General features: G+C 41.8%; 1 protein-coding gene across 5 annotated transcripts in view; it reads left to right on the forward strand.

Moving 5' to 3' along the window:
• The first annotated feature begins 7879 nt into the window (after positions 1–7879).
• MACIR (macrophage immunometabolism regulator) overlaps positions 7880–10907 on the forward strand; it is a 20086-nt gene continuing 17058 nt past the window's right edge. Inside the window, exon 1 of one of the 5 annotated variants that reach the window (XM_023212242.3) lies at positions 7880–8080. The gene's annotated coding sequence lies outside the window, so the exon portion shown is untranslated. Of the gene's footprint in view, positions 8081–8216; positions 8374–8445; positions 8977–10907 lie in introns of those variants that run through there. The other 4 variants (XM_023212247.2, XM_023212244.3, XM_023212246.2 and 1 more) reach the window with 4 other exon arrangements.

The raw sequence follows: 10907 nt of genomic DNA on the forward strand, positions 1-10907 counted from the left end.
ACCCCCAAATCCTTTCCAACAGCCTCTGTCACTTCCAGTTCAATTAAAAAAAAACAAAAAATTATATTATCCACTTTTTGGTTATGCTTCAAGAGATATGTTCTAAATATGCACATGTGTTGCTTTTATCCTTCTTCAGGTTTTTTTTTTTCTTCCCTTAGCTTAGCTTGTCTTTTTATTCTCTTAACAGGGTCTTTAATAAAGCAAATGATTTTTATATTTTATGAAGTCCAGTTTACCAATTTTTCCTTTTATCAATCATGCTTTTTGTGTTATGTTTAAGAACTGTTTGTCTACCCCCTAGATCCCAAGGTTTTCTATTTTTTCCCTAAAAGTTGTATGGTTTTATATTTTATGTTTACGTTCTTGGTTCATTTTGAGTTAATTTTTGTTATAAGGTGTAAGACTTAGGTTAAGGTTCAATTTTTTTTTTTTTTTTTTTTTTTGCCTATAGATTTCTAGTTGTTCCAGAACTATTTGTTGCAAAGTCTATCTTTCCTCCATTGAATTGCCTTTGTATCTGTGTCAAAAAGCAGTTTGTCATATTTGCATGAGTCTGTGTTCTCTATTCTCTTTCCTTGATCTATATGTCTATTCCTCTATTAAAGCCTAGTTATGAAGGCATGTAAGTCTTGAAATAGGGTAGACTGACTCCTCTCACTTTATTTTCCTTTGCCAAGATTATTTTAGCCAATATAGGAATTGTGCCTTTCTATATAAATTATGGAACTGATGTTTTTACTAAATGAGTCTCCAATCCATGAATATGACATATCTCTCAATTTATTTAGATTTAGATCTTTTATTTCATTAATGCATGTTCTGTAGTTTTCAGCACACAAATCTTGTACATTTCTTTGATTAGATTTATAACTAAATGTTTGTTTGTTTGTTTATTTTGAGACAAAGTCTCACTCTGTTGCCCAGCCTACAGTGCACTGGTGCGATCATAGCTCATTGCAGCTTTCATTTCCCTGCCTCAAGGAATCTTCCTCCCTCAGCATCCTAAGTAGCTGGGACTATAGGTGCACACCACCATGCTCAGCTATTTTTTTTTATTTTACTTTTAGTTGCTCTCAAACTTTTGAGCTCAGACAATCCTTCCACCTTGGTCTCCCAAAGTGTTGGGATTACAGGCATGAGCCACAGTGCCCAGCCTATGTATATTTTTTTGAGGGATTATAAATGATAATAACTTTTATCATAGATTATTGTATATTTACCTTGTCTCTTGTAACTTTGCAGAACTCACTTTAGTTTTAGGTATTTTTATAGTTTTTTTTAGATGCCTTGGGATTTTCATATAGGCAATTGTATCATCTGCAAGTAGGGGCATTTTTATTCTTCCATTCCAATCTGTATGCCTTGTATTTCATTTTCTTGCTTTATTGTTTACTGTACTGGCTAGAACTTCCAACACTGCTGAATAAGAGTGGTGAGAACAAACAACTTTGTTTTTACCCAGAATCTTAGCGGGAAAACACTTACTCTTCCACTATTAAATATAATGTCTGCTGAAGATTTTTGTTGATACTCTTTATGAAATTGAGGAACTTCCTCTTTATTCTCGTTTTTCTACGAGTTTTTTAAAAATCACAAATGGGTGTTGAATTCTGTTAAATGCTTTTCTGTAATTTATAAGATCATGTCGTTTTTCTTCTTTAGTCTGCAACTATGGTGGATAACAATGAATGATTTTTGAATATTGACCCTTGCATTCCTGAAATAAACTTCACCTGGTCACAATGCATATTTCTTTTTTATTTATTGCTGAATTCTGTTTGCTAATATTTTGTGAGGTGTTTTGCCTCTACACTCATAAGAAATATTGTTCTTTAGATTTTTCTGTTTTTCTGGTTTTGGTATCAGAATAATACTAGCTTCATAAAATGACCTGGCATGTGTTCATGCATCTTCTATTTTCTGGAAGAGATTGTGCAGAATTGGTGTTAATTCTTTTTTAAATGTATGGTAGAATTCTTCAATGAAACCATCTAGGCCCAGAAATTGCTTTTCTGGAAGTTTCAAAATTATAAACTCAATTTTCTCAACTTTTGGTTGTATTTTGCAGGAGCAATAGGAAAAAGTATATCTACTCCTTTCCAGGAAGAGAAGTCTCCCCATTTAATTTTGACATCTTGAACTCTTTTCATCACATTTTTTTGTACAATTATAGCATACAAAACACTTTGCTCTGCATCTTACTTTTATTTACTATTATATTTTAGAGATCACTTTGTATTAGTTTATAAAAAGCCTCTTCATTTTAAAATATTTGCATATTTTATTAAGTAGTTGTATCATTATTTCTTTAATCAATTTCCAATTAATGAACTTTTAAGTTGTTTCTCTTATAACAATGTAATGAATAACCTTGCATATATTATTTTGTTGCTGTGATTTCAATAAAAATAAAAATTTACAGAATATTACCCACAGTTATATGCAGTATAACAAGTTAGCAATACAGGAGGCTTTTTTGAGATCCACCGAAATTATCACATTCTGTTTCTATTTTATGGCAATAAAACGGAAGTTATAGGACTCCTACAGATAGAGCCTGGTCTCTATTCCCATCTCGTGCTATGTCAAGGAAAATCCTGATGTTATCTTAACTGTTCTAGATCTGCCTGAAGGAAAAATTATTTGATTCTCTAAATGGCTCTAGAGTCCTGAGTTGTTTTGGCTCATGGGCAAGGGTTGGTGCCCAGTCTTTAGTGCCTGCCCAGCTTTTGTAGACCTGAGTTGACTAATGTCTTTATAGGATGGTGTGTGTGTGTTTGTGTGTGTATGTATTGAAGAAGGTAAATTTGAGGGTGGGGGGTACAATCTTGGTTTCATATTACCATGGCTGATAATGCAAATGCAATTTTCTTATCTCATTGGAAACACTGCCTGCTGAATAAATCTCTTCTGTTCTTTCATAAAAACATTTAAAAAAGCAAGAAGCAAGATCTCTAGCCATGTCCTTGCTGGTATTTAGCAGCTTTCTGAGAAGAAGCCAGAAGTCTTGGTGTACCTTGATTAAGTTTGTACATCAATTGTTTGACATCTTAGACTTCAATTTCCCATAGAATTGTCTTCAGAGAATCATGACATATTATGACACCACATTGTAATTGCATAATTACTTGTCTGCCTATTCACTTAATCTTAAAGTCCTTGAGGACAGGATTGTATCTTCTGTGTCTATGGGTTCCCAGACTCTAACACAGATGTGGTGCACAGTATATCTTAAAAAGTAAGAATTGTAAGGGACCTTGAAGACTGTCTAATGCTGTCTATTGTTAGGGGGAGGACTTCTTCCTCACTCCCGATGTTTCAGTCTTAATGGAGAAAGTATCACTGGTAATTACATTCCTGGTCTGCCTCCTTTCCACTCTATGCTTCCCAAGGCAGGAAGAGAGTATCTCATTGGAGAATTACACTGGGCATGCTCAGCCTAGCTGTTTTCATTACCTTCTTGGCAGTAAAGTGACTGCATGGGAGCAGATATTCTCTCTTCGTTAAAACCTAAGTCTTACCTCGGCAGGCTTTGATGTGGGGAGGCCTGCCTGGCCCAATGTTGCCTCTTACTGGGTAGGTATATCAGTCTAATTATGGGATTTAAAAAATAGACCCACTGTAATTGTACATTAAACTATGTCTTCCAATGTTACAGAAACAATTGGCGCCACCTTTATGCCTTTTATTTCTCAATTTGTTTGGAATGGGGCAGGAAAGGGGGTGCTACTTGGGCCCTCTTGAAAATCATTTCTCTCACCTCTTAATTTATGAATGAAGGGGCTGAGGTCAACAGAAGTAAAGCTTAATTTGCCCAAATTCAAGTGGTAGTTTATGAATACCTGTTCTGTGCCAGTCTAGGTACTATAAGGGATACACGTATAAACACAACTCAAGTTTTAAGAAGTTTATAATTTAGTGACCAGCTGGAGGTCCCACAGGAAGCTGGAACTGAGAAGTGATTTCTCTGTGTTGTTTATAATGCTTTTATATTTTTCCGTTTCCTTTCTCTATTTTCTATCTTATTTTTTATTGATACAATTGAGTTAAATAGGTTTTTTCTATGCAAATTATGGAATTTAATTACATTTTCTTTCTATGAAAGAATATTTCTGAAAGCATAGATTTTAATTCTCTGACCTGCTTTCCTCCTCCGCACACGGGAGGGGCCACTTGAAGATTAGCAAATGGTGTGCTGGTAAACTGGCTTTCAGGGGTGGGGGGGAGATTAGAGAGGAATGGGAAGCCCTGTTTATAGAATTTGCCAATTTCTATGGTGTAAATAATCCTACCATAGCTGATTTCAGGCTACTGATGTTTTAATAACCAGTTTGCAAAGTTCTTAAAAATTTAGCAATCAGTACTTCTGAGCCAGATACAAGATACAAGCTATCTTCAGCAGACCTTATCTACAGGTTCTTCTCCCACTCCTCACAGTAAAAATACGCTAAATATTTACTGGGCACCTGTTATATGTCAGTCTCTGGGCTTTCTTTGGGGATTAAACATAGTCCATGACCTCAGGGAATGTATAGTCTAGTGGGGGAGATAGTATATTTCAGCACTGTGTGCTATTAGGCTAGGGAAAGGAGAAATATCAGTAGGAATCATTAAACTCTTCTTAGAGGTAGTGACATCTACACTGATATCTGAGGAATGGTAAAGAATTAGACTGAGAGGGAGGGGTGGAGAAGAATGCTCCACAGGAAACAATTATATACAGGCTTAAATAATGAATAAGCAGAATGCGAGTGTGGAATTAGAAGTGGTCTAGCAAGAGCTGAAGGGCAACCTGCATTTCCCTCCTGAGCACCCACTCCACATATCTGGCCTTCTGCTTGACACCTCCATGAGGATGTGCCACAGAGCCACCAAATTCAACATATTCCAAAGTAAGCTCCTTCCACCTTTCTCCTCCTCAGCTTGGTCCACAGTACTAACTGTCTCTTACTTCTATGGCTGGATAATATTTTGAGACACTAATTTATGATTTTTTTTCAAACTTGTATTTACCCCCTTGTTGCCGTGGGGAGAGATGTGGCAGGGTAAAGAGGAGTTGCCTGCAGAACATTTTTTCGTTCTGGCTTTCACTGAAAACAGCCTAAGCCCCAGAGACAGAATAGAGTTTGCTGGCAATAGCAGAGTGTCTGGGGAAAAAAAAATAAAAATGAAGGATTTTCCTTAAGAAGAGATTCCCTTGTATCCGGAAAGAAGAGGATAGAAGTCAGTATGTCCCAAGGCAGTGGGATTTGAGCCCTGAACTTGGACCACCGTAATACCCTAAACATAAATGACTGAGGATGTGTGAGGCTTAGCAGGATGGTCCCAGATCTAGGAAATTCCTCTGGCCTCAGCTGTGGTGCTGGAGCCAAAGGGAGGGAACCAGTGTATAGGGCAGGGCTGTCCCATCTATAGACAGGTTGTGCACTGTATCATGGAGCCGTAGGTGGCAGCTCCAGGAAGGAACAAAGGAAACCTCTGTGGACAGGTGACTGCAAACCAAAGGGCCTCCCCTCCACTCCCTGCCATCATCACCCACTCATGGCCTGGTCTGACATATGCTCTTGGAACTTTGACCCTGCTCAAGGGAGTGAGGGAAGAACTTTACAAAAGATTAAGGCTTTTAAAGAGAAATAAAATCGTGTGCAGGTTCACATTCTACGTTCTTCTCCTAGTCTCCTCGGTGTCTCAAAGGGCTGATCCCTGTAGGTTTTTTCCCTGGCTCCCATGGCAGGTGTGTCAGACTTTGCCAATGCAAGACATTGGAAGGAGATTGGAGGGCAGGAGAGGACAATGTATAGTACATTTCCCCCTTCTCCCTCCATAGATTGCTTCTTTGGCAGTGGTTGTTTCTCCTCTATGGCCACAGCTCTCACCAGGCTGGCTGTGCTGCCTGGGCCCTGGACTCCAATAACCCTGCCTCTTCTCTTATTTCTCCAGCTAGAGGCTGCAGTTGCTAATTTCTAGATTACTGTGCCATCTCCTGATTACCTTCTGACTTTTTCTATCACCTATGTTACCATTTTCTTGTATTCAATTACTTCTGTAGATATTCAAAATGGTTTCTGTTTTCCTGGTTCGACCCTGCCTGAAACAAATCAGTTTACGGAAAAGAAGGCAATGTGGTATTTCTTGCACACCTGGCTTTGTAGATTCTGTTTTACATCATCATGTTGCTATCAAATTCACCTATTCTGTGCTCTTAAGCTGGTTGTTTGCTAGCTGACATCCTTTACATCAACGTAGTATAGTATTTCCCAGACAACTGACATTTTAAAGTCATTTTAAAGTGATCTTCTGGAAAGGATGCCTTGAGGCAAAGACATAACTTACACAAAGAGTGTGTGAGATGGAGTTTCTGAGTCCCCAGATGCAGAAGGCCTTTCAGGGCTTACGGTCTATTCTACATTTGGGCCTAACCCTTTATATGTATGCCATTTGTCTTTATAGATTAAAGAGATCTTCATAAAACACTAAAAAGCTCGGGGAAGGGATTCTGCATGAACTTGCATCCCTTATATGCCCCTCAGTCATGGCCCTTGCCGCCCACATCCAATCCAAGTGAAGACAGTACCCAGTCAGCATCTCTAGGTGGCATAAACATATCCTTGATGAGGCCACATATAAACCATTACTGCCTGGTGAATTGGTTTATTAGATGTTCTTTGTGACACTCAAGAACTGACTGAAGTTCTGATTGGGTGAAGAGTCAGGGTTAGGATGGGAGCATAGAGCACCACCCAGGGAGGGAGGCAATCTGGAGACAATGACCTCAAGAGAGCTAGCCTTGAGCCTAATAAACTAAGAGGGGAACTTTATTGCTTTTGGCCAAAGAACACTGCCAAACTCTCAGAGCAAAGGGCAAGTACAAGACATTCTTTTGAAAATGTTACAAGATTTCAGACAAGAAGAAATGAAATTAAGTCTCAATATAAAATATAAAATGTTTTGGAGGTGGTTTTATGAGAATGATCATCAGGACAATACACTATTGTGTCGAACAGATTATAATCAGAAATAATTTTCAGTGTGTTCTAATGTACTGATGCAAAAATTTTCTTTATTTATTCATATTATGTTGTGCTAGCTTCTATATTTTTGAAATTACATACAAATCTCTGTTGCAGAAAAAAAAGGACCTGATGTTTTTAAAAATTGTTTAGGATACATTCCTTAAAACTTAATCTTCCCTCTACCTTCCTGTACTTATTTTAGGGCACATAAGCAGTAGCATAAAATGTCTTATAGCTGAGCAGCCTCCAGGAGTCGTTCTGTTGAACTAGAGATGTTTATATATTTTTTGCCTTTATATTATCAGGAACTTATGTAGATTCTGGAACAAGTGTGAGTCAAGACTTGTTTAAACTTGTATTGATCTACTCCAGATTTATGCCTTTATGTTCATATAAAGCATTTTGTCTTAAAAAATAACAAACTCTCTTGATTTGACAATGGGACCGAAACTTATAGACTGACCCTATAAGTTTTAATTTCATGGCCTTTTAGTTTTCTGTACTTCTGCTCAGTGCTGAGCCCTTTAAGCAGAGACTCACAAGCGACAAATATCAGCACACCACTTAATTGAGGAAGCCGGAATGTTCCCAGGCCCGCAAGTTGGAGCTCTTTAGTTGGAGTGCGGGGTTTAGACTAGAGAGCATGTTAGGTGTTAGGACTCCTCCTCCACACCACCAGTCAACAACCCCGCCCACCCCCGCCAACTTGTTTTGGCCTCTTAGCGCCTTTCTCCAGCCCGCCGGCCCGCCCTTCCTCCGGGTGTCTTAGAGCTGGGCGCAGGAGGCGGGCTCAGCGCTGACGGGCTGCGCCTCTGCAGCCAGAGGGAGGAGGCGGGAAGGCGGGCGGAGGTGGAGGCGGAGGAGGAGGCGGAGGAGGAGGAGGAGGCGGGGACTACGCGGGGCGGTAGCTGGCGCGGAGCGCGGTGGGAGAGGAGAGGGTACCCGGCTGGCTCGGCTGGCGGCCTCTGCCAGGATCTCGGCGCTGCAGTCCTGCGCCTCTCCCACCCCTGACTCCGGCTCCGCGGCCCCGGGCACGGCGGAGGCAGCGGAGCCCTGGGCCATCGGTAGGTTGCACGGGGACGGCGGCTTCGTCTGTAACCTTTTGTGCCGCAGAAAAGGTGGTGGTTATGGGGTGATTGGGGGAGTAGCGGGTTTGCCCCAGTCTCTGATCCCCAGTGCCAGCCCCAATCGCGGCGCCGCCCCTTCCTCTCCGCCTCATGTCTGGGCCGGGTGCACGATGCCCGCGGTGCTGGGGAAACCCGGCCGGACCAGCTTCTGCGATGGGCGGCGGGGCGGCCCCAGCGTCCCATGGCCTCGGTGGACCGGTTCCCAGGCACCCGAAGGGGACTGGGGTCTGGTAAACTGGGTGGGGTCCGCGCGGGGTGCGGGGAGCTTGCGGTTCCCTGGCACAGGGGTGGGGCCGGAGACGCTGTGAGTGTGCAGCGCGTGTGAGTGTGCGGGGGCGTGCGCCCCCGTGTGCGCACGTCGTGCGCTCGCTGGGGAGGTGCGGGGACTCGGCGACCTGGAGCGCCTCTCCCGCGGTGCCGCGGTGCGGAAGTCGGGGCGCGTTGGCGCGCATACTGGCTCCCTCCCTTGGCCGCCGTTCCCGCACCGCGGGGCAGCGGGCCTGGAGGCCCCGTTGAGAAGTAGCTTTCCTCTGCCTGCTGCACCTTTGGCTGCATGCCCGGCAGCGCTCAGGGTGCGACTGCCTGGGTCAGATAGCACCTCAGGGCGAGCCCCGGCGGCCTGATCTCGCCAACCCTCGTCGCTCGGGTTGCAACCCGGTGCGAGGCCGCCCGCGCCCTCCGAGTGTCCGCTGGTACAGTGGGGGTGGACTGGCCGGCTGTGGCCGCGTGCGAGCGTGTGGATTGGGGCCCGGTCCGAGCCAGAAGCGTAAGCCGCAGATGTCGTCGGGCATTGCCGCCCTCGCCCCACCTGTCGCGGGTGGACTTTGGGGCAGGTGGGAAGCGGAGGAGAGGGGTTTCGAGGCGGGTGGCAGACCTCCAGCAACGGCCCCATTGTGAAGCTGCCAAACTCTCTCTAGTGGTGGAATCTGCAGGTCGCCGCCAGAAAGGAGATGGGAACGCGAAGGGAATGATGGCCCTGTCCTTTTCCCCTTGCAAGTGTTCCACACCCTTAGGGACTCCCTGCCTCTCCTCCCACCTCAATTTTCAACCCCGTGGGTTAGTGATTTGGGTGGAACCAAGATTTCCGCGCGCGCGCGCGCGCGCGTGTGTGTGTGTCTGTCTGTGGTGCACAGGTAAAGCTGAAGCTGGGAACTTTTTATTTGAGCAGGAAGAATGGAGGCATTTTTCAGTGTGCTTGCCGCTCCTAGCTGGAAGAACAATTCTTGCACATTTCTGATGTTACTAAACTCTTCGTTTTCCTTTTTTTTTTTCCCCCAAAGAGCCAACCTACAAGTTAGGGTTGTTAGTTGTTTTGTTTTCTCAAATCCTGTAATGCAGGATTGACACTAGAGAGATAGAAATTACCCCTTTGCAGAGTTTATTTTCCCAGTCATCTTAAAATATAGTATTGGTTATTATTGCAGAAGCTTTTGGCCGCGATTTATGATTACATTATTATGTTTAATGAATGTGTCACAGAATCCTCAGTGTTTTAATTTTGTAACTGAATGCATTATAAACTTAAAAGCAAAATGAACAGGATGAAATATAAGAGTTAATGAAAATACAGGGACCTGTTAATTTGATAACAGTTGATGTATTGAATGAATAGCTTTTGCTAACATTTTAGTTTATTTAATTGCAAATGAAAGTGTTAGTAACTATTTCAGTGTATAAGATATAATTATTGATATTATGTAACAGTCACTGAATTTGCTTATTTTCTTTGTATATTTCTGTGTATTTTAGACAGCTATTATAAAATTAACTCAAAAGTATTTAATATGTTGAGAGTAATAAAACTTTATGTACAGGATTTAAAATTTCTTTGCTTTTTTGTAGCTGGGGGTGAGGTGAGGGATCAGCTCTTTTCCTCCAGAGAGAACTTTGATTTTGTCACCAGCCTATAAAAATAAGTACCTTGTTTTAAGCTTTCCCAACGGTTAGCCAATTCCACCGTGTACACCTGTCCCATTTTGATGATGCTTCCTAAGAGGCACATTTCTTGTAAAGGCTGCATGTTGACCTTTAGTTCCACTTACTGTCGGTCATATTTGCAGTGAAACTGAATATTTTTCTAAAAGTAGAAGGATGACACCACGTGATATTAGTAACCTAGGTTTAATTTTTACTAGCAGAAATGGAAAGATAATGAGTGCTACACTTTAAGGGGGTGGATTGCTATTAAAAGAACTGATACTAGAAAGAGAAACACGTTTTTGTCTTACTGAACGAATTATGAGTTATCTTACGAAGTTGGCAAGGTTAATGGTTTGTTTGTAAGGTCAAGGATGGTTTCAGAAAAGTCACACCCTAGTTAACTCTTCTTAAAAAGTATTGATGACTTAGTTTTTGCAAGTTGCAAATGGTAAAGTAAGAGTATTTGAAAGAAATCTCTAAGATGAGCATCTAGGTACAGCTAAACATTTTGTTTTCATTGTTGTGTTGTACTTTGACAGTTAAGCCATTTTATTTCTGCTTAGTGTTCAGTTAATATTCTTCCAGAGATGTTTTGTTTCATCTTTTATTTGTTTTTAGTGGTGGTTGAGACTAGTGGTCACAAAATATTTTTACCATTTTGAAAGGAATTTTTAAAAATTGCTGTTTTTTTCCAAGTGCTTTTCCATTATTGGTCTCTTCTTAAATAGCCAGTCTGAAAATAGAAAGAGACAGGTAGTCTGGCTCTTTTCTTTTCTTTCTTTTTTCTTTCTCTTTCTTTCCTTCCTTCCTTCCTTCCTTCCTTCCTTCCTTCCTTCCTTCCTTC

Source organism: Piliocolobus tephrosceles, chromosome 4 (genome assembly GCF_002776525.5).
Source record: "Piliocolobus tephrosceles isolate RC106 chromosome 4, ASM277652v3, whole genome shotgun sequence".
In the NCBI taxonomy this organism is placed as follows: domain Eukaryota; kingdom Metazoa; phylum Chordata; class Mammalia; order Primates; family Cercopithecidae; genus Piliocolobus; species Piliocolobus tephrosceles.